General features: G+C 42.1%; 1 protein-coding gene across 3 annotated transcripts in view; it reads right to left on the bottom strand.

Annotated features, from left to right (window-relative positions):
- ZNF420 (zinc finger protein 420) overlaps positions 1 to 9,341 on the bottom strand; it is a 47,330-nt gene extending 37,989 nt beyond the window's left edge. For 2 of the 3 annotated variants that reach the window (XM_030942997.1, XM_010385661.2), the window contains exons 1-2: positions 9,186 to 9,341; positions 7,347 to 7,390 (exon numbers count right to left, since the gene is read on the bottom strand). The gene's annotated coding sequence lies outside the window, so the exon portion shown is untranslated. The remainder of the gene's footprint in view (positions 1 to 7,346; positions 7,391 to 9,185) is intronic. The other variant, XM_010385662.2, reaches the window with a different exon arrangement.
- Between the last annotated feature and the right edge of the window lie 12,770 nt (positions 9,342 to 22,111).

The following is a 22,111-nucleotide window of genomic DNA, read 5'->3' as shown; positions in this document are numbered from 1 at the left end:
AGGAGATCGAGACCATCCTGGCTAACTTGGTGAAACCCCGTCTCTACTAAAAAATACAAAAAACTAGCCGGGCGAGGTGGCAGGCACCTGTAATCCCAGCTACTCGGGAGGCTGAGGCAGGGGAATGGCGTAAACCCGGGATGCGGAGCTTGCAGTGAGCTGAGATCCGGCCACTGCACTCCAGCCTGAGCGACAGAGCGAGACTCCGTCTCAAAAAAAAAAAAAAAAAAAGAAAAAGAGGGAATCCTCCCTAACTCATTTTATGAGGCCAACATCATCCTGATACCAAAGCCTGCCAGAGACACAACAAAAAAAGAGAATTTTAGACCACTATCCCTGATGAACATCGATGCAAAAATCCTCAATAAAATACTGGCAAACCAAATCCAGCAGCACATCAAAAAGCTTATCCACCATGATCAAGTGGGCTTCATCCCTGGGATGCAAGGCTGATTCAACATACGCAAATCAATAAACGTAATCCAGCATATAAACAGAACGAAAGACAAAAACCACATGATTATCTCAATAGATGCAGAAAAGGCCTTTGACAAAATTCAACAGCCCTTCACGCTAAAAACTCTCAAAAATTCGGTATTGATGGAACGTATCTCAAAATAATAAGAGCTATTTATGACAAACCCACAGCCAATATCATACTGAATGGGCAAAAACTGGAAGCATTCCCTTTGAAAACTGGCACAAGACAGGGATGCCCTCTCTCACCACTCCTATTCAACATAGTGTTGGAAGTTCTGGCTAGGGCAATCAGGCAAGAGAAAGAAATAAAGGGTATTCAGTTAGGAAAAGAAGAAGTCAAATTGTCCCTGTTTGCAGATGACATGACTGCATATTTAGAAAACCCCATCATCTCAGCCCAAAATCTCCTTAAGCTGATAAGCAACTTCAGCAAAGTCTCAGGATACAAAATCAATGTGCAAAAATCATAAGCATTCTTATACACCAGTAACAGACAAACAGAGAGCCAAATCATGAATGAACTCCCATTCACAATAGCTTCAAAGAGAATAAAATACCTAGGAATCCAACTTACAAGGGATGTAAGGGACCTCTTCAATGAGAACTACAAACCACTGCTCAGTGAAATAAAAGAGGACACAAACAAATGGAAGAACATACCATGCTCATGGATAGGAAGAATCAGTATCGTGAAAATGGCCATACTGCCCAAGGTAATTTATAGATTAAATGCCATCCCCATTAAGCTACCAATGACTTTCTTCACAGAATTGGAAAAAACTGCTTTAAAGTTCATATGGAACCAAAAAAGACCCTGTCTTGCTAAGACAATCCTAAGCCAAAAGAACAAAGCTGAAGGCATTACGCTACCTGACTTCAAACTATACAAGGCTACAGTAACCAAAACAGCATGGTACTGGTACCAAAACAGAGATATAGACCAATGGAACAGAACAGAGAGCGCCCTCAGAAATAATACCACACATCTACAGCCATCTGATCTTTGACAAACCTGACAAGAACAAGAAATGGGGAAAGGATTCCCTATTTAATAAATGGTGCTGGGAAAATTGGCTAGCCATAAGTAGAAAGCTGAAACTGGATCCTTTCCTTACTCCTTATACGAAAATTAATTCAAGATGGATTAGAGACTTAAATGTTAGACCTAAAACCATAAAAACCCTAGAAGAAAACCTAGGTGATACCATTCAGGACATAGGCATGGGCAAGGACTTCATGTCTAAAACACCAAAAGCAATGGCAACAAAAGCCAAAATTGACAAATAGGATCTAATTAAACTAAAGAGGTTCTGCACAGCAAAAGAAACTACCATCAGAGTAAACAGGCAACCTACAGAATGGGAGAAAATTTTTGCAATCTACTCATTTGACAAAGGGCTAATATCCAGAACCTACAAAGAACTCAAACAAATTTACAGGAAAAAAACAAACAGCCCCATCAAAAAGTGAGCAAAGGATATGAACAGACACTTCTCAAAAGAAGACATTCATACAGCCAACAGATACATGAAAAAATGCTCATCATCACTCGCCATCAGAGAAATGCAAATCAAAACCACAATGAGATACCATCTCACACCAGTTGGAATGGCAATCATTAGAAAGTTAGGAAACAACAGGTGCTGGAGAGGATGTGGAGAAACAGGAAAACTTTTACACTGTTGATGGGACTGTAAACTAGTTCAACCATTGTGGAAAACAGTGTAGCGATTCCTCAAGGATCTAGAACTAGAAATACCATTTGACCCAGCCATCCCATTACTGGGTATATACCCAAAGGATTGTAAATCATGCTGCTATAAAGACACATGCACAAGTATGTTTATTGCGGCACTATTCACAATAGCAAAGACTTGGAATCAACCCAAATGTTCATCAGTGACAGATGGAATAAGAAAATGTGGCACATACACACCATGGAATACTATGCAGCCATTAAAAAGTATGAGTTTGTGTCCTTTGTAGGGACATGAATGCAGCTAGAAACCATCATTTGCAGCAAACTATCGCAAGAACAGAAAACCAAACACTGCATGTTCTCACTCATAGGTGGGAATTGAACAATGAGATCACTTGGAGACAGGAAGGGGAACATCACACACCGGGGCCTATTGTGGGAAAGGCCGCCATGACCTATTAACCCTCCACTTCCCGTCTCAGAATCTCAACGTGGTCACCTTCGAGTAGAGAGGCCCACCCGTCGCCCACTGTGGGCAGTGCCACCCGCAGATGACACGCGCTCTCCACCACCCAATGCAAACCATGAGAATTTGCAACGGGAGGAAAAAAGAACCAAAACTTCCAAGGACCTGCTTTTTTTCTTAAAAGTACTTTAAAAAGGAAATTTGGGCCGGGCGCGGTGGCTCAAGCCTGTAATCCCAGCACTTTGGGAGGCCGAGATGGGCGGATCACAAGGTCAGGAGATCGAGACCATCCTGGCTAACACGGTGAAACCCTGTCTCTACTAAAAAATACAAATAACTAGCCGGGCGAGATGGCAGGCGCCTGTAGTCCCAGCTACTGGGGAGACTGAGGCAGGAGAATGGCCTAAACCCGGGAGGCGGAGCTTGCAGTGAGCTGAGATCCGGCCACTGCACTCCAACCCGGGCGACAGAGCGAGACTCCGTCTCAAAAAAAAAAAAAAAGGAAATTTGTTTGTATTTTTTATTTACATTTTATACTTTTGTACATATTGTTAGGGTCAGCCATTTTTAATTATCTCGGATGACCAAACCAGCCTTTGGAGCATTCTCTGTCCTACTTCTGTCTTTACTTGTGGTGTGACCATGTTCATTATAATCTCAAAGGAGAAAAAAAACCTTGCAAAAAAACCAAAAATGACAACAAAAAAAAATCTTATTCCGAGCATTCCAGTAACTTTTTTGTGTATGTACATAGCTGTACTATAAGTAGTTGGTTTCTATGAGATGGTTAAAAAGGCCAAAGATAAAAGGTTTCTGTTTTTCCCTTTTTTGTCTATGAAGTTGCTGTTTATTTTTTTTGGCCTGTTTGATGTATGTGTGAAACAACGTTGTCCAACAATAAACAGGAATTTTATTTTGCTGAGTTGTTCTAACAAAAAAAATAAAATAACCTATGTTGTTTTTTAAAGGGGCGTGTGGGAGAGGTGGGACAAGAAATAGGGGTATAGATGAAACATGTTTAGCCATAAATAGGTATGTGTTGAAGCTGAGTGATGGGTAGGGTACATGGGATACATGACACTACACTTACTTCTGCATATGTTTTAACTTTTTCCATAATAAGTTAAAGAAAAAGACTTGAAGAATGGATTCCATATATGAACGATTCATTCCAGAGGATGGTTTTTCCAGTCATTGTTATTTTCTCCTTTGCGTCTTTCTTTTTGTATTTTCTGAATCATGTTGGCATGATTTAGAAACTACTTTGATATCAGAAAACAAAGACACAGCAGCCTCCTGAAACTCTAAACAAGGTAATGTAATAGTTTTAAAAACAAAAGATTGGGCCGGGCGCGGTGGCTCAAGCCTGTAATCCCAGCACTTTGGGAGGCCGAGACAGGCGGATCACAAGGTCAGGAGATTGAGACCATCCTGGCTAACACGGTGAAACCCCGTCTCTACTAAAAAATACAAAAAACTAGCCGGGTGAGGTGGCAGGCACCTGTAGTCCCAGCTACTCGGGAGGCTGAGGCAGGAGAATGGCGTAAACCCGGGAGGCGGAGCTTGCAGTGAGCTGTGATCCGCCTCTGCACTCCAGCCTGGGCGACAGAGCGAGACTCTGTCTTAAAAAAAAAGAAAAAAAAAAAAAGTTAGGTAATGGAGGAAAATATTAGAAAGGAGAAAAATGAAGAAGTGTACCAACTTTATTATGACAGAGTTGCAATTTATGCAGAACTTACAAAAAGCATTAAAATAAACTAAAAGTAGGCCACTTCTACAAACTTGCCCCAAATATAAACTTCCACAGATAGAGACAACATATAGTTATTGATTGCTACATTATGTTAAGGGAAAATACTAGAAAAAAACAAATGGCCATCCATTGGAGACAGGCTGAATAACTATTCTACCCACACAATAGAACATGCAGCTATAAAAATAAATGAGGAAGACCTTTATAGGCTCCTATAGACTTATCTCCAGGATACAGTAATGTGTGAAAAAGAAAAAAGGTACAGAATGGAGTACACAGAATATTCCTTTTAATTAACAATAAAAATTGCATACATACATACACATATATAAACACATATCATTTAAAAGAAAAAAGTAAAAACCAATGAGAAATACAAGTAGTTATCTATAGAGGGAAGAAGGAAGCAGGTAGAGGGGACAGAAATGGACACCAGACTTCTTCAAATTCATCTTATTCTGTTGTTTTTTGGATATATGTTATGTAATTTTAAAACAAAATTAAATCATAGTGGGAGAAAAGCAATCCCTAAACATGAAAAGCAATACAAAACCAATGAGCCTAACTGCATTTCCAGTTGGCAGCTTAACCATATGAGAAGTGTTATTTTAGATGACTTTTAAACACAGTAATTTGATTATAGATTCCTAGTGGGCTATATCCTATCAAACTCCAACAGGACTTTATATTGTTTTTCTATATTCATATGGTTGGTAAAAATATTGGTATTGTTATTTTGAAACTCTTTCTTTCAACCCAAGAGAAGGCAGAAAAGTGAGAACAGGAAATAAAGAACAGATAGGATAAATATAAAACAAATGGCAAAATGATAGATTTGAACCAAACCATATCAATAATCACACTAAACATAAATGGACTAAATACTCCAATTAAAAGATGGAGATTGCTAGTTGGGTGTGGTTGTTCACGCCTGTAATCCCAGAAATTTGGGAGGCCGAGGCAGGCAGATCACCTGTGTTCAGGAGTTTGAGACCAGCCTGGCCAACATGGCAAAACCTCATCTCTACTAAAAATACAAAAACAGTAGCTGAGTGTGGTGGTGCGCACCTGTAATCCCACCTACTTGAGAGGCTGAGGCAGGAGAATCACTTGAACACAGGAGGAAGAGGTTGCAGTGAGCCGAGATCGCGCCACTGCACTCCAGCCTGGGTGACAAAGCGAGACTCCATCCCCCTCCTCCAAAAAAAAAAAGATGGAGATTGCAAAGTTGAATAAAAACACAGACCCAATTACATGCTGCCTATAAGAAATACACTTGAAATATCAAAACACAAGCAGGTTAAAAAGGATAGAAAAAGATATACAATGCTAATATTAAGGAAAAGAAAGCTGGAATGTCTACATTAAATATCAAGCAAAGTAGATGTTTGGAGCAAAGAATATTATGAGGGATAAGGAAGATCATTTCCTAATGATAAAGGGGTCAATTCACCAGAAGGATGTAAAAATCTAAAACCTTCCTATACCTAATAACAGAGCATCAAAATGCATGAAGCAGGCCAGACACGGTGGCTCACACCTGTAATCCCTGCACTTTGGGAGGCTGAGGTGGGCAGATCACCTGAGGTCAGAAGTTCGAGACCAGCCTGGCCAATATGGTGAAACCCTAGCTCTACTAAAAAAAAAAAAAATACAAAAATTAGCTGCGCACGGTCGTGCCTGCCTGTAATCCCAGCTACGTGGGAGGCTGAGGTAGGAGAATCACTTGAACTTGGGAGGTGGAGGTTGTAGTGAGCTGAGATCATGCCACTGCACTCCAGCCTGGGTGATAAAGTAAGACTCTGTCTCAAAAAAAAAAAAAAGAAAAAAAAATACTTGAAGCAGAAACTGAAAGAAACTACAAGGAGAAAAATCCAACAAACAGAAAATCAATAAAGATATGGAAGATTTAAAAAATACTATCAACCTACCTGACCTAGTTGACATTTATAGAACATTCCACCCAACAACCACAGAATATAGTCTTTTCAAGTGCACATGAAACATTTACTAAGATGCATCAAATTCTGGGTCATAAAACAAATCTTAATAAATTTAAAAGGATTCAAATCATACAAAGTATATTCTGTGAACACAATGTAACGAAATTAGAAATCAGTAACAAAAGATCTCTGGAAGATCCTCAAAATATTTGAAAACACAACAAATCAAAATAACCTATAAGTCAAGAAATCAAAAGGGCAAATTAGAAAGGATTTTTGAACTGAAGGTGGAATAAATGAAACAAGATTGGAAAGTGATCGCTTTTTTTTTTTTTTTTTGAGACAGAGTCTTGCTCTGAGGTCCAGGCTGGAGTGCAGTGGCGCGATCTGGACTCACTGCAAGCTCTGCCTCCCAGGTTCACGTGATTCTCCTGCCTCAGCCTCCGGAGTAGCTGGGACTACAGGCGCCCACCACCATGCCCGGCTAATTTTTTTTTTTTTTTTTTTGTATTTTTAGTAGAGACGGGGTTTCACCTTGTTAGCCAGGATGGTTTGATCTCCTAACCTCGTTCCGTCCTCCTCGGCCTCCCAAAGTACTGGTATTACGGGCGTGAGCCACCGCTCCGGGCCGTGATCGTTTTTAAGCTAGGAATATTCATTATACTTTTATGTACATTTGAAACTTTCCATAAAAAGTTAAAAAACCAAAATGGTGCTGTATCAGAAATAACACAATAGAGCTCTTTCCCTTTTTAAATAACACAATGGAGCTATTTCCCTCTTCCCCTTTTTAAATCCATGAGTCTCGAATCCATTCTTCCTAAACTTAACCACTATTGCAAAGTATCAATCCCAATTAATGGCACATTTTCTTTGCTCTCAATCTACCAAAAATTGCCTTGCCCCTCTATCATTTGAGAAGGCAGGAAATTTCAAAAGGAAAACAAAAATGTCTATGTCCTGTAATAACAAATGTATTTCAGGAAACAAAGAGGAAATACTCACCTTGGACATTGCTACTGAAACAGCCATTCTTTCTCCTCTGGGCTCTACTCTCAGAAAAAGAAAAATGGAATGAGATATTAGGCCTTTTCTTGGGGAATATGCTAAATTATAACATATCCTCTTCCTCCATCCTCAATCTCATTTAACATAAAGAAAAGTCAGGAGGAGACTAGAACAGGTCTTCTACCTTCTGTATCAGAAAGAAGGGCCAGGTCAAAGCTGTCTTGGGCTTGAATTTACTTCTGGATTCAAAGCTGTACACTGGAGACAGCCCTGCAGTGGAGTGCTTCAGGTTCAGAACTGGGTTGCTGTCTCCTAAAGCACTCCCTCTGAAACTATTCCCACTCCTGGAATCCCATTACATTTCCAGTGACCTTTTTATTTATTTTTATATATATTTTTGAGACTGAGTTTCGCTCTTGTTGTCCAGGCTGGAGTGCAGTGGCATGATCTTGGCTCACTGCAACCTCCACCTCCCCGGTTTAAGTAATTCTCCTGCCTCAGCCTCCTAAGTAGCTGGGATTACGGGCATGCGCCACCACACCCGGTTATTTTGTATTTTTAGGAGAGACAGGGTTTCACCATGTTGGTCAGGCTGGTCTCCAACTCCTGACCTCAGATGATCCACCTGCCTCCGCCTCCCAAAGTGCTGGGATTACAGATGTGAGCCACCACGCCCAGCATCCAGTGGCTGTCTTGAAGGTATTATCAGCCCTAAAATTCTCATCCCAAGACCAGGTCTGTGGCTCGCAAATAACTCCTATTCTTCACTCAGGTGTCCAAATGTCTGACTTCCTTACTTCTTGCCACTTCCTTGCATCCAATTCCCTTAAGGCTATAAGGCAAGAGGACGCAGGGAAGAAGTCGTGAACCCATAACTACATTTCCCAAGGTGAACCGAGGATGGATACAGAAATAAAGCAATGCAAGCTATGTATGAAAGGGCAGCCACTGTGGTCAAAACAAAAAGTCCTTAAGTCCTCAGAGCCACATGGGAGGAGCACAGAGCCACATGGCACTCATAATCCATAGGCCGACCTCAGCCCCAAATGAACCCCAGAAATACCAAAAAGAAATTTACTTCTGTACTGAACTAAACCCCCATAAGGTCACAGAATATACAAATGGCCACATAAAGTCACACATAATCACATTTCCACAGTCACACAGCTCGAGGCACAATCACCCAATTATGCTACATTGTTAGACCACCTCGTCTCAAACAAAATCCCTTTAAATAAAGGCATATAATTACATCCAAGCACCTTGTCAGAGGCACCGCCAAAAACACCCTTTCAAAGCTGCAATTTTAGTCTCTTTACACAGGAAAACAGCACACACAACCCCACAGTCACACACAATCAGACAGTCACCTAACCAAGTACCAGATCAGGGAAACACGCGGTCACAAACACCATGTCACAGCAACACTGTCACACACCTTAAATTTACTGGCAAATCCGTCACACGATACCAGGTTTATACACAACCTCAAAGTGACACAAGCACATCCAAACACTTGTCACAACTGTCGCACACTTCATAGTCACAGGCAAACTCCAATTATACACGTGGCACACACACAATCACAGTCACGTAAGTATATCTCAGCCAGGTAAGCAAACAGTCACAAACACCCTCAGAGTCACAAACAACTCACAGTCACACAAATGCTCATACACAAAACCACAGCCACACACGTCCAGTAGAGTATGCACAGGCAGTCGCCAATACCAGGCAGGCTGTAGCCTGCACACAAAACCGGAGACACGGCCACACGAGTAACCCCAGCGACGCTTTCTCCGTGCATGTCCGCTCTGGCATCCCGGACACTCCTACCTTGAGAGAAATGCAGTTAGGGTCCAAGATCTGGCGCCCAGGTTCCAAGCCCGATTTCGGGTTCGCCAGCCCAGCAGGTGCTGAGCCAAGCTCCTCCACAGACGCGGCCCTCTCCGCACACGAGGCCTCCAAATGTCGCAAACTAACGGAAATGAAGCAGCGCTCCGGGCGCGGTGCCTCTGGGAAATGTAGTCCAGCGCTCTGGACACAGTGCCTCTGGGAAATGTAGTTCAGCGCCTGGCTAGCCAGCCAGGACGTGAGGAGCCCGGGCAGCTCACCTCTCGCGGGCTAGTGGACTCTGCCTGCCGCGCCCCAGAGGTTTCTGGGAGTGCCCGCCCGCTCGCGTTCCGTGCGCAGGCGTCAGGCGCAGGCCTCAGGGCCTGCGAGAGCGAGCTCTGAGTGGTCCCGGGGTCTACCCCTGGCAGGAGAGAGGGTGGGACCCGCCGTCCAGGCAGGTGCGGGGGAGGAGCCGGGGCCGGCGCGGGGACCCACCGGAACCTCGGATTTGCAGAGGACCCTCTGTGTGCCCTGCCAGGCTCTTGGGGTGTGTGTGCGTGTGTGTGACAATGGGAGATGCCGGGTGGACTGAGAGTCTTTCCGTGACCGGGTATGGTTGTGTTTCTGCCTGTGTGTGATTCTTCGTGCTGTGGGGTGTGAGGTGATTTGTACTTTAAGCTGCGTAGTAATGGGATTTTATAACTGTGTAGAATCGTCTGACAGAGTAAGACGATTCTACACAGCTCTCTACTGTGGTTTGCTTATGAAGGGTATCTGCATGTATATCTGCTTTTTTGTGTGTGTCCGTAATCGACTGGTGATTTGTGTTATATAAACGTGCTTTCCTTGTGCTTGTATTTCAGTGTCTGTAAGGGTGCCAAAAGCAAATGTGCTGTGTGTGATCGCGTGTGACAATGAAAATACTATGGCCAAGTTATTTCTTCCTTAAGTAGTAATGTAATAATCTGGAAAAGATAATCAATTTTTCTGACAAGTGATTTAGACATGATTTTTCTATTGGATCAAATATATGTGGTATGGGGAAGAATCCAAAATTAACGTAGTTTTTTCTTTGTTTTTAGAAAGATTATTGCAAAACCAGCCCTAGGGTAACTGCCTTTTCCTCTGCCACAGTAGGCCAAAAGTAGATACCCATTATTTTCTAATTAGAGGGTAAAGTTTCTCCTATTACTGGGTAAGATTGAGAGGCCATCAACTAATAAAACAATAAAATTACGTTGTAATAAGAAGAGTGAATTTTAGGACAGTACAGCACGAGTCAGATTTCCCAAATTCTAGGTCAAGCACTTGTCCTCATTTTTGATGAGAAAACCTTGGCTGGCAGAAAGTAACTTAAGGCTGTAGAGTTTGTTGGTAAACCTGAACTTATTTTTACTTACTTCAAGACCTCTTGACCTTTTACGATTTCTGAATAATCAAAAACTTGTGAACTTCCAGCACAGTTAGAGTATAATTTCACCACTCCTTCAGAGGGAAAAAAAAATTAATAAAAGTTGGTCTTTCAAGACCATATATCAAATACATTGATCTCTTCCCGGTAATGTGACTGGAATAGCAAATTTGGTGACCAGAATTCCTGAGTGAATGAACCTGTGAGTGTGATCAGGCACAGCTATGTGAAATATAGATAATTAAATTGCACTGAGATAGAGTGGGTCAAAGTCGGGCAAGAATTGTGTCCGATTCACATGCACACATATGTTTACTGCAGCACTATTTACAATAGCAAAGACTTGGAACCAACCCAAATGTCCATCAATGATAGACTGGATTAAGAAAATGTGGCACATATGAACCATGGAATACTATGCAGCCATAAAAAAGGATGAGTTCATGTCCTTTGTAAGGACATGGATGAAGCTGGAAACCATCATTCTGAGCAAACTATCGCAAGGACAGAATACCAAACACTGCATGTTCTCACTCATAGGTGGGAATTGAACAATGAGACCACTTGGACACAGGGTAGGGAACATCACATACCGGGAACTGTCGTGCGGTGGGGGACTGGGGGAGGGGTAGCATTAGGAGATACACCTAATGTAAATGACGAGCTAATGGGTGCAGCACACTAACATGGCACATGTATAAATATGTAACAAACCTGCACGTTGTACACATGTACCCTAGAACTTAAAGTATAATAAAAAATAAAATTAAATAAAAATAAAAAAGAATTATGTCCAATTATATATGGGAGATATATACTTTTTTTTTTTTTAAGAGGTGACAGACACATTCTGGTTTCAAATTGAACAGCATGCATTGACCTTGAGCCACATCTGTGTGATTCTGGGTCACTACTTTTGGCTTTTGATTAGTTACGATGAGTGCTTGCAAGAAAAAGGAAGCTATCCCTTACAAGTAAAAAACAATTGTTCACCTGAGATGAATAGATTCCATGTGGATGGGCTTCTTGTATATTAAACTTCTCACATTTTATATGTGTTGATATAACGTGATTTTTTTTTTTTTTTAAAGTGTAGGCAGCTTTTCAGATTCACAAAGAAGTACTCTAAGCTAAAAAGTTTAAGACCATCAGAAACGTAGACTGCGGGAACTGAGAAGGGTTTGTTAGAATATTATGTGATATAATTAGTATAAAAATAGTATGTATTTTGTAGAGGGATACACACCAAACTCCTCGTTAATGGTAACCTTTAGGGAGAGAAGAGAGAATTTGGGGTGAAGGGGGAGAAGTAAATGTCAAAGGGAACTTAAGCATTACGGGTCATTTATCTCCGTTTTTCTTTTTTATGAGACAGAGTCTGTCTCAAAAAAGACTTGGAACCAACCCCAATGTCCATTAATGATAGACTGGATTAAGAAAATGTGGCACATGTACACCATGGAACACTACACAGCCATAAAAAAGGATGAGTTCCTGTCATTTATAGGGATATGGATGAAGCTGGAAATCATCATTCTGAGCAAACTATCGCAAGGACAGAAAACCTTGCCTGGGCTGGAGTGCAGTGGTACGATCTCGGCTTACTGCAACCTCTGCTTCCCAGGTTCAAGTGATTCTCCTGCCTCAGCCTCCCGAGTAGCTGGGATTACAGGCGCCTGCCACTATGCCCAGCTAATTTTTTGTATTTTTAGTAGAGACAGGGTTTCACCATGTTAGCCAGGCTGGTCTCGAACTCCTGACCTTGTGATTCACCCGCCTTGGCCTCCCAAAGTGCTGGGATGACAGGCGTGAGCCACTGCGCCCGGCCTCTCTCTCTCAACAAGGTAACATCGCTCATATATTTAAAATTTAATTTTAAAATATAAAAGTCAATGGAGACATTGGTTTTGGAGCAAGGAAGTGAGCCAAGGAAACTAAACTGTGGAAGCAGACAAAATGCAGAAAAACTCACATCTTAGGAAGACTGCAGAGAGAAGGGAATAGTAAAGCAACAATTTTTCTTAGGCCTGAGGTGCCTTGTTTATGAAATGCCAGTTTCATATTTGCATCCTTATGACCCATTTTGACCTTGCTGACCTTTGAGGATTAGTTTTCTCTTCAGCCCAGCTACTGGATTCAGCTCTGTTAGAGTGGCTGCCTCTAAACAGCATTGGTAAGTATGTTCTCTTTCCTGGCACTGGATTATTTTGAGAGTCTTTGTCGATGTTGGCAAATGATTTTGACCTTCTTCCAATAGATTAGGTTTATGCCAGTGCATATGAGTCCAGCATTTAATCAGCAGTCCCGGGAAAATGTCTGAGGCACTCTGATATAATTACTTTTCCCTGTTTATTTTGAAAAATGTTGGCCGGGCGCGGTGGCTCAAGCCTGTAATCCCAGCACTTTGGGAGGCCGAGGCGGGCGGATCACGAGGTCAGGAGATCGAGACTATCCTGGCTAACACGGTGAAACCCCGTCTCTACTAAAAAAATACAAAAAAAAACTAGCCGGGCGAGGTGGCGGGCGCCTGTAGTCCCAGCTACTCGGGAGGCTGAGGCAGGAGAATGGCGTAAACCCGGGAGGCGGAGTTTGCAGTGAGCTGAGATCTGGCCACTGCACTCCAGCCTGGGTGACAGAGTGAGACTCCTTCTCAAAAAAAAAAAAAAAAAAAAAAAAAAAAAAAAATGTTAAAGCTACAGGAAAATTAAAAAGAATAGCTTAATGATTTGCACTGTGTATCCTTTACTTAGATTCACCAGTTTTTAACATTTTGGACCATTTGCTTAATCTCTATCTGCATGTATTTACATATTTTTGTTTGTTTTTTGTTCAACATTTATGGGTAAGCTACAGATATTATATATTTCACCATTAAGGATTTTAACACGCATCTCAAAGTGGTTCTGCATAACCTCAATATCATAAATATACATATAAATTTTAACAATGATTCATAATATTATCTAATATATAATCCACCCTTAAATTGCCCTAGTGTTTCCCAAATGTCTGATATGTATATTTAAAATACCCATCCTTGGTCCCAATTAAGGTCACACACTGCAGTAAGTGGGCCTATCTTTTTCTTTTTTTTTTTTTTTGAGACGGAGTCTTGCTCTGTTGCCCAGGCTGGAGTGCAGTGGCGCGATCTCGGCTCACTGCAAGCTCCGCCTCCCGGGTTCATGCCATTCTCCTGCCTCAGCCTCCGGAGTAGCTGGGACTACAGGCGCCTGCCACCACACCTGGCTAATTTTTTTTTGTATTTTTAGTAGAGACGGGGTTTCACCGTGTTAGCCAGGATGGTCTCAATCTCCTGACCTCGTGATCCGCCTGTCTCGGCCTCCCAAAGTGCTTGGATTACAGGCTTGAGCCACCGCGCCCGGCCTAATTTCTTTAATCTAGAACAGTATATCCCCACCCTGTTTTTGTATTTCATGACGTTTTTTTAAGAGTTGAAGAGTCTAGAACATTTGTCTTAGAATGCCTAACATTCTGGATTTGATTGATTGTTCTGTCATAATTAGGTTAAGTTTAAATATATTTGGCAAGAAGACTATAAATGCTGCTGTGTTTTTCCTATTGTATCATATTAAGTGACACATAATTTCAGTTTGATCCATTACTAGTGATACTAAATTTTATTACTTTGGTTCACAGAGTATGTGTACCTGATTTCTCCATGGTAAAAAATACCTTTTTTTCTTTGAGGCCAAGAAGTAATCTGATGGGGATATTTTTAAACCACTTCCTGAATAGCCTCTTACCTAATGGTTTTAATAATCATTGATGATTCCTGTCTAAATCAGTTATTAAGTTAGGAGTTGCAAAATGGTGATTTTTAATTTTACCATTCCTTCTTGTATATAAAAGAGCTTTGCCTTTCCCTCTATACCCCTTTATTTTTGCTCTTTTGAGTATCACTATGGCTCATGGATTTTTATTTTTTGTCCAAAGTACTTTAGCCTGTTATTATCATTCTCTGTGTTGCTCAGATTGTTCCAAATTGGACTGTAAGAACCCCTGACGCTGGTGCCTGTGTCCCCAGTTGTCTTTGAGCACTTCCTTACTTTTTGGCACAGTTCTTTTTTTTTTTTTTTTTTTTTTGAGATGGAGTCTCGCTCTGTCACCAAGGCTGGACTACAGCAGCATGATCTTGGCTCACTGCAACCTCTACCTCCCGGATCAAGCAATTCTCCTGTCTCAGCTGCTCAAGTAGCTCGGATTAGAGGCACCTGTCACCATGCCTGGCTAATTTTTTATATTTTTAGTAGAGACAGGGTTTCACCGTGTTAGCCAGGCTGGTCTCGAACTCCTAATCTCAAGTGATCCACCCGCCTCGGCCTCCCAAAGTGTTGGGATTACAGGTGTGAACCACTGCACCCGACCTAGCACAGGTATTTCTTACTTACTTTGTACATTCCCTGTCCCAGACCTGGAATTAGCCACTTTGTGAGGAGAATTTTTGAGATGATCTTTTAATCTATATTCTCAACAAAGAAATAGTTATGTAATTTATAGTACACAGGGAGTGGAATGTTATGCATCCAATAAACTTAGGATTATAAATTTTAAATTAACAAGCTGAATCTTAAAATTTTACTCAGTGTTATGTCAGTGACATTTTTCTTTTTTCAAGAGATGGGGTCTCGCTCTGTCACCCAGGCTGGAGTGCAGTGGTGCAATCATGGCTCATGGTAACCTTGAACTCCTAGGGTCAAGTCAACTTTCCTCAACCTCCCAAAGTACTGGGATTACAGGCATGAGCCACCCTGGCCAGCCCTAGGAAAAGAAAACTTAAAACCACCAGAGGTGTCACAATCAAACGATAAATACGTATCTTTTCAAATGCCATTAAATATTTGTACAGTCATCTCAAAAATGTCATTTACTACATATTATTTTGTAATCTGTTTTTTCATGTTTTAAAACACAAAATATTGCAATAAAATGTATATACCTTTTAAATGTTCATATTTAAAAAGACATCGTTAGTATTTTAAAATAATGATGGAAAACATTTTGAATATTACAAATTAAAATTTGTTAATATGATGTATTTTAACCGGAACATATTAAAGATTACATAGTGTCTATTGATCATAATTCTTTTTAACCATTCTACTTTTGTTGGATTGAGAATCCTGAAATACATATGAATAGTTCCTCATTCACAATGGCCATCTATGTCATGAATCTTGACCCTGGCTATGTGTGATTAACAAGTTTTCATTGCAGTGGCCACTGGCTTTCAAGACTTTTCCTAAAAGGAGTAGAGATAACTGAATTCAGAGAACTTATTTACAGATTTTATATTGGAAACTAGAAGAATCTATCTGGCTAGTGAAGGACATCTTCTCCCCCAAATTAAAATTTACAATCTGGAATATCTTCTTCCTTTGTGAATCCTGTGGATTCTGTGTGCTTGCCTGAATTTTTGTCCCTTGTTCTCAGAAAATAATTAGAGCTTTGCAGAATTGTGTGGAGGCAACTCTGACTGTAGCTTTCTCTAGCCCTTCCTAGGATGGCCTTGCTTCCCTGACAACCATGGAAATGGGTCTCAATTCCACAGTCAGCGTCTGACCAATTTCTTATCTTTACTATATGCAAGATGGTTTCTAAGTTTTTAAGCCAATTATAATTTCCGTATCAGATCATGGGAAAGAAAGACATGATTAAAAAAGAAATGAAAGAGTCTTGGTGAGGGAGGAGACATCGTAAAGTGAGAGAAGCTCCTTATAAGTCTTTCAACTCTCTGGCCGGGCGCGGTGGCTCAAGCCTGTAATCCCAGCACTTTGGGAGGCCGAGACGGGCGGATCACGAGGTCAGGAGATCGAGACCATCCTGGCTAACACGGTGAAACCCCGTCTCTACTAAAAAATACAAAAAATACCTCGGCGTGGTGGCCAGCGCCTGTAGTCCCAGCTACTCGGGAGGCTGAGGCAGGAGAATGGCGTGAACCCGGGAGGCAGAGCTTGCAGTGAGCTGAGATCCGGCCACTGTACTCCAGCCTGGGTGACAGTGAGACTCCATCTCAAAAAAAAAAAAAAAAGGCCGGGCGCGGTGGCTCAAGCCTGTAATCCCAGCACTTTGGGAGGCCGAGACGGGCGGATCACGAGGTCAGGAGATCGAGACCATCCTGGCTAACACGGTGAAACCCCGTCTCTACTAAAAAAAAAAAAATACAAAAAACTAGCCGGGCGAGGTGGCGGGCGCCTGTAGTCCCAGCTACTCGGGAGGCTGAGGCAGGAGAATGGCGTGAACCCGGGAGGCGGAGCTTGCAGTGAGCTGAGATCCGGCCACTGCACTCCAGCCTGGGCGGCAGAGCGAGACTCTGTCTCAAAAAAAAAAAAAAAAAAAAAAAAAAAAAAAAAAAAAAAAAAAAAAAAAAAAAAAACTTTCAACTCTCACATCTATTTAGATGCAATTACAGCCCTGCAAAGAATACTGGATCAATTTAAAGCTTGAAATCAAATAGTTACAGGATAAGTCAATATTTTGGTAGATGTCAATAAAAATATAAATTAGATAAACTACATAAATTAAAACCAACAGCAACAAGCTTTTCATGAGTAAAAAGAAAAACTCAGGTTGGCCCCAGCCCTGGGGCTACCTGACCTGACAAAACTTTTTACACTCTATGTGTCAAAAAGAAAGAAAATGGCAGTTGGGAGTTTTAACCCAGACTGTAGGGCCCTGGCCAAGGCCAGTGGCCTGTCTCTTAAAATAACTAGATGAGGTTTCCAAAGGCTGGCCCCCATGTCTAAGGGCCTTGGCAGCAACGGCCTTGTTAGCACAAGAAGCAGATAAGCTAACTCTTAGGCAAAACCTAAACATAAAGTCCCCCCATGCTCTGGTGACTTTAATAAATACCAAAGGACATCATTAGCTAACGAATGCCAGACTGACTAGATACCAAAGCTTGCTATGTGAAAATCTCCGCATAACCATTGAAGTTTGCAATACCCTAAAACCCACCACCTTACTCCTGGTATCAGAGAGCCCAGTTAAACATAACTATGTAGAAGTGTTGGACTCTGTTTATTCTAGCAGGTCTAACCTCCGAGACCATCCTTAAACATCAGTAGACTGGGAGCTGTACGTGGATAGAAGCAGCTTCCAACCCCTGCAAAGTGACTCTGAAGACGACGACAAGCCCTGCTCCAGTCACACCTGGAAGTTGACTGGTCCACGCAGAGCCAAAGCATGAGGAAACTCATTGCGGGACTCATTTTCCTTAAAATTTGGACTTGTACAGTAAGGATTTCAACTGACCTTCCTCAGACTGAGGACTGTTCACAGTACATACATCAAGTCACTGAAGTAGGACAAAAGATTGCTATAGTCCTATTATTTTATGGTTATTAGAAGTGTACTGGGACTCTAACAGAAACTTGTTTGTATAATGCTATTCTATCCAAGGTATGTAGCCCAGGAAATAACCAACCTGATGCGTGTTATGACCCATTTTAAGCCTCCCATGATCACAGTTTTTAAAATAAAATTAAGGACTGGTCCTTTTCTAAGGGACACAAGTAAAGTAATAGCTGGAATAGAAGAAAGAGGAGTCCCCAAGCATATAACCCTAAAATTTAATACTTGTGCCACTATCAACAGCAATCAGCAACAGCATGAGATGCGGTTCTTTAAATTAAACAAAAAAGTTACATGGCAGGAAATAAGTTTATCCGCCATGAATTAAGCTCATGTGGAAATGTAATTACTGGTCTTGTGTCATCTAGACTACTTAGAAAAAGGATGAAAAAGATCCTGTTTAGCTCCAAAAATGAGAAGACAGCCCCTCCTGTACGAGTGGAAGCTGCAACCCCTTGAAATTAGTAATTACAAATCCCTTAAACCCAAGGTAGAAAAACAGAGAACACGTATCTGTAGGCATCGATAGAAAAGGACTAGATCCTAGAGTAAATATCGTAGTAAAAGGAGGTTCGTAAATTCTCTCTGGAACCAGTATTTCAGACTTTCTGTGATGAACTAAATGTGCCAGTACCAGAGACTCCAGGAAAAATCAGAAATTTGTGTTTGCAATTAACTGAGCATGTAACCCAGTCTCTAAATGTCACTTCATGTTATGTTTGTGGAGAAACTATAATAGGCGATCAATGGCCATAAGAAGTCTGAGAATTAGTGCCTACAGACCCGTTCCTGATAAATTCCCGGCCCAAAAGAATCACTTTGATCATTTCTAGGTTCTAAAAGTCTCAATTATTAGACAATATTGCATAGCTAAAAAAAGAAAAAAAGGAAATTCACTCATTCTGTAGGATGACTTAGTTGCCTAGGACAAAAACTGTATAATGGTACCACAAACACAGTTACATGGTGGAGTTCAAACCATATAGATAAAAATCCATTCAGTAAATTTCCAAAGTTGCAGACTGTTTAGGCCCACCCAGAATCCCCCCGGGACTGGATGGCCCCCACTGGGCTATACTGGATATGTAGACATACAGCCTACACTAAGCTGCCTGACCAGTGGACAGGTAGTTGTGTTATTGGCACTATTAAACCATCTTTCTTCCTACTGCCCATAAAAACAGGAAAACTCCTAGGCTTCCTTGTCTATGCTTCCTGTGAAAAGCGAAATGTAGCCATAGGTAATTAAAAAGATGATGAATTGCCTCCTAAAAAAATTATACAATACTATAGGCCTGCCACCTAGACACAAGATGGCTCATAAGGATACTGGACCCCCATTTACATGCTCAACCGAATCATACAGTTGCAAGCTATTTTAGAAATCATCACTAATAAAGCCTTGACTATTCTGGCCTGGCAAGAAACTCAGATAAGAAATGCTATCTATCAAAACAGATTGGCTCAGGCCGGGTGCGGTGGCTCAAGCCTGTAATCCCAGCACTTTGGGAGGCCGAGACGGGCGGATCATGAGGTCAGGAGATCGAGACCATCCTGGCTAACACAGTGAAACCCCGTCTCTACTAAAAAGTACAAAAAACTAGCCGGGCGTGGTGGCGGGTGCCTGTAGTCCCAGCTACTCAGGAGGCTGAGGCAGGAGAATGGCGTGAACCTGGGAGGCGGAGCTTGCAGTGAGCTGAGATCCGGCCACTGCACTCCAGCCTGGGCGACAGAGCAAGACTCCGTCTCAAAAAAAAAAAAAAAAAAAAACAGATTGGCTCTCGACTACTTGCTAACAGCTGAAAGAGAGGTCTATAAGAAATTTAACCTAACTGCTGTCTACACGTAGATGATCAAGGGCAAGTAGTTGAAGACAAAGATATAACAAAACTGGCACAGGTGCCCGTACAAGTGTAGCATGAATTCGACCCTGAAGCCATGTTTAGAAGGTGGTTCCCGGCCGGGCGCGGTGGCTCGAGCCTGTAATCCCAGCACTTTGGGAGGCCGAGACGGGTGGATCACGAGGTCAGGAGATCAAGACCATCCCGGCTAGCATGGTGAAACCCCGTCTCTACTAAAAATACAAAAAACTAGCCGGGCGACCTGGCGGGCGCCTGTAGTCCCAGCTACTCGGGAGGCTGAGGCAGGAGAATGGCGTAAACCCGGGAGGCGGAGCTTGCAGTGAGCTGAGATCCGGCCACTGCACTCCAGCCTGGGCGATAGAGGGAGACTCCGTCTCAAAAAAAAAAAAAAAAGAAGGTGGTTCCCAGCACTAGGAGGATTTAAAACTCTTATAATAGGAGTTATAATAGTAAAAGAAACCTGCTTACTGCTCCTTTGTTTGCTACCTGTACTTCTTCAAATGATAAAAAGCTTCATTGCTACCTTAGTTCACCAAAATGCTTCAGCACAAGTGTACTATATGAATCACTATCAATCTATTGCACAAGAAGGCATAAAGTAGCAAAAACAAGAGAACTCCTACTAATAAAAAGCGAGAGTCTCAAAGCGGCAAAATGAAGGAAGAGAGAGACCCTCTCATATTGTTTTATATTGTTTAATACTCAGAAAAGGAAAGAGAAGCAAAACTAAAGGCAGGTAGCCCGGCGCCTAGGAATCAGACCTGAAACCAAGGAACCAGACCCGAAACCAGGCCTGGGCCTGCCTGACCTAAGCCTGGTAGTTAAAATTTGACCCCTGACCTAGCAACTGTTATCTATAGATTCCAGACACTGTATGGAAGGACATTGTGAAACCGCATGTTCCGTTCTGTTTCACTCTGACCACCAGTGCTCGAAACCCCTGTCACGTACCTGCTGGCTTGCTCAATCGATCACGACCCTCTCATGCGGACCCCCTTAGACTTGTGAGCCCTTAAAAGGGACAGAAGTTGAGCATCTGACGAGCTCGAATTTTAAGACACTAGCCTGCTAATGCTTTCAGCTGATTAAACTCACTCCCTTCACTATCTCGATGTCTAAGGGGTTTTGTCCATGGCTCGTCCTGCTACACTTCCATCTCAAAAGCCAGCAATAGAGGGTCAAGTCCTTCAAATATTGCATCTCTCTGATCCAGGTGGGAAAGTATTGGGAAAAAGCTGAGTGTTGGGATAAGCTGAGGCAGGGCTTGCGTGTCTGACATAATGTAAGAGTCTTGGAACATGTCCGGGGTCCAGGGTCTAAAACCCCTTGTGGCCTTTGGAACACCAAGCTCTGTGCTAAAGGGTGGAAGGCTACCCTGACGCACCATAATCTAAGCCTAGGGCATAAAATCCCCTGTAGCTTGGATAGAATCCAGGGCTCGTGGCTCTGGAATGTGTCTAGACTTGCTGGCTTCTTGCTCCTTGTGCTCCCAGGATTGATTGTATCTTGAGTTAAAAGAACCTGCTCTCCATTAACTCAAGTAGCAGAGCAAATGCTAAACCATCACAGCTGTCAATCATGTGCTTAATGCAATGTGCCCTTTTGACCTCCACATTCTCACCACCTGTTTCTTTGTTGGATTACCAATAAATAGCGTGGGCTCCCAGAGCTCGGGCCTTCGCAGCCTCCGCAATCATGATGGCCACTTGGGTCCCACTTTTCTCTCTCAAACTTTTTCTTAATCCTTTGAGTCCACTGGACTTTGTCACCCCGACGACCTGGTGTTCGGTCTGATCCACCCCAACAGGAAAGATTCTTCATTTTCCTTTCTCTTCCTAATAATATAATCCTAAATCCATTAGGGGCTGACAAGCTAGGCATACATGCCAATGAAGCTGCTTAGGCCTAAAGCAGGGCACTATAGCTTGCGTGCAATGAGGAGGTATTATCCAGGGCGAGTATTGCAGCAGTAATGGGATAGTGGCTTCTTCTAGGGGGACTGATCAAATATGTTTCATACACAAATACGCACATAAAATACATATTTTACTACTATTATTTCCTCTGATAAAAAATCAGGGTTCTTTGAAGAAATGTTTGATTCCAGTGTTGGGCAGGGCAAATACAAGATGAGCCCGGAACATCTTATATGTGTAAGTAAGGGTCGCTCAAAGAATGATGGGAACCTGTTAAAGGCCACAAAACCCACACAGGAGGGGCTCCCACTTGCCAAATCTGCAGCAAACTGGTCATTAAATAATAATACAGTACAAACCTCTGAATGA

This window comes from Rhinopithecus roxellana, chromosome 12 (assembly GCF_007565055.1).
Source record: "Rhinopithecus roxellana isolate Shanxi Qingling chromosome 12, ASM756505v1, whole genome shotgun sequence".
In the NCBI taxonomy this organism is placed as follows: Eukaryota; Metazoa; Chordata; class Mammalia; order Primates; family Cercopithecidae; genus Rhinopithecus; species Rhinopithecus roxellana.
This window is presented reverse-complemented; position numbering and strand designations above follow the sequence as displayed.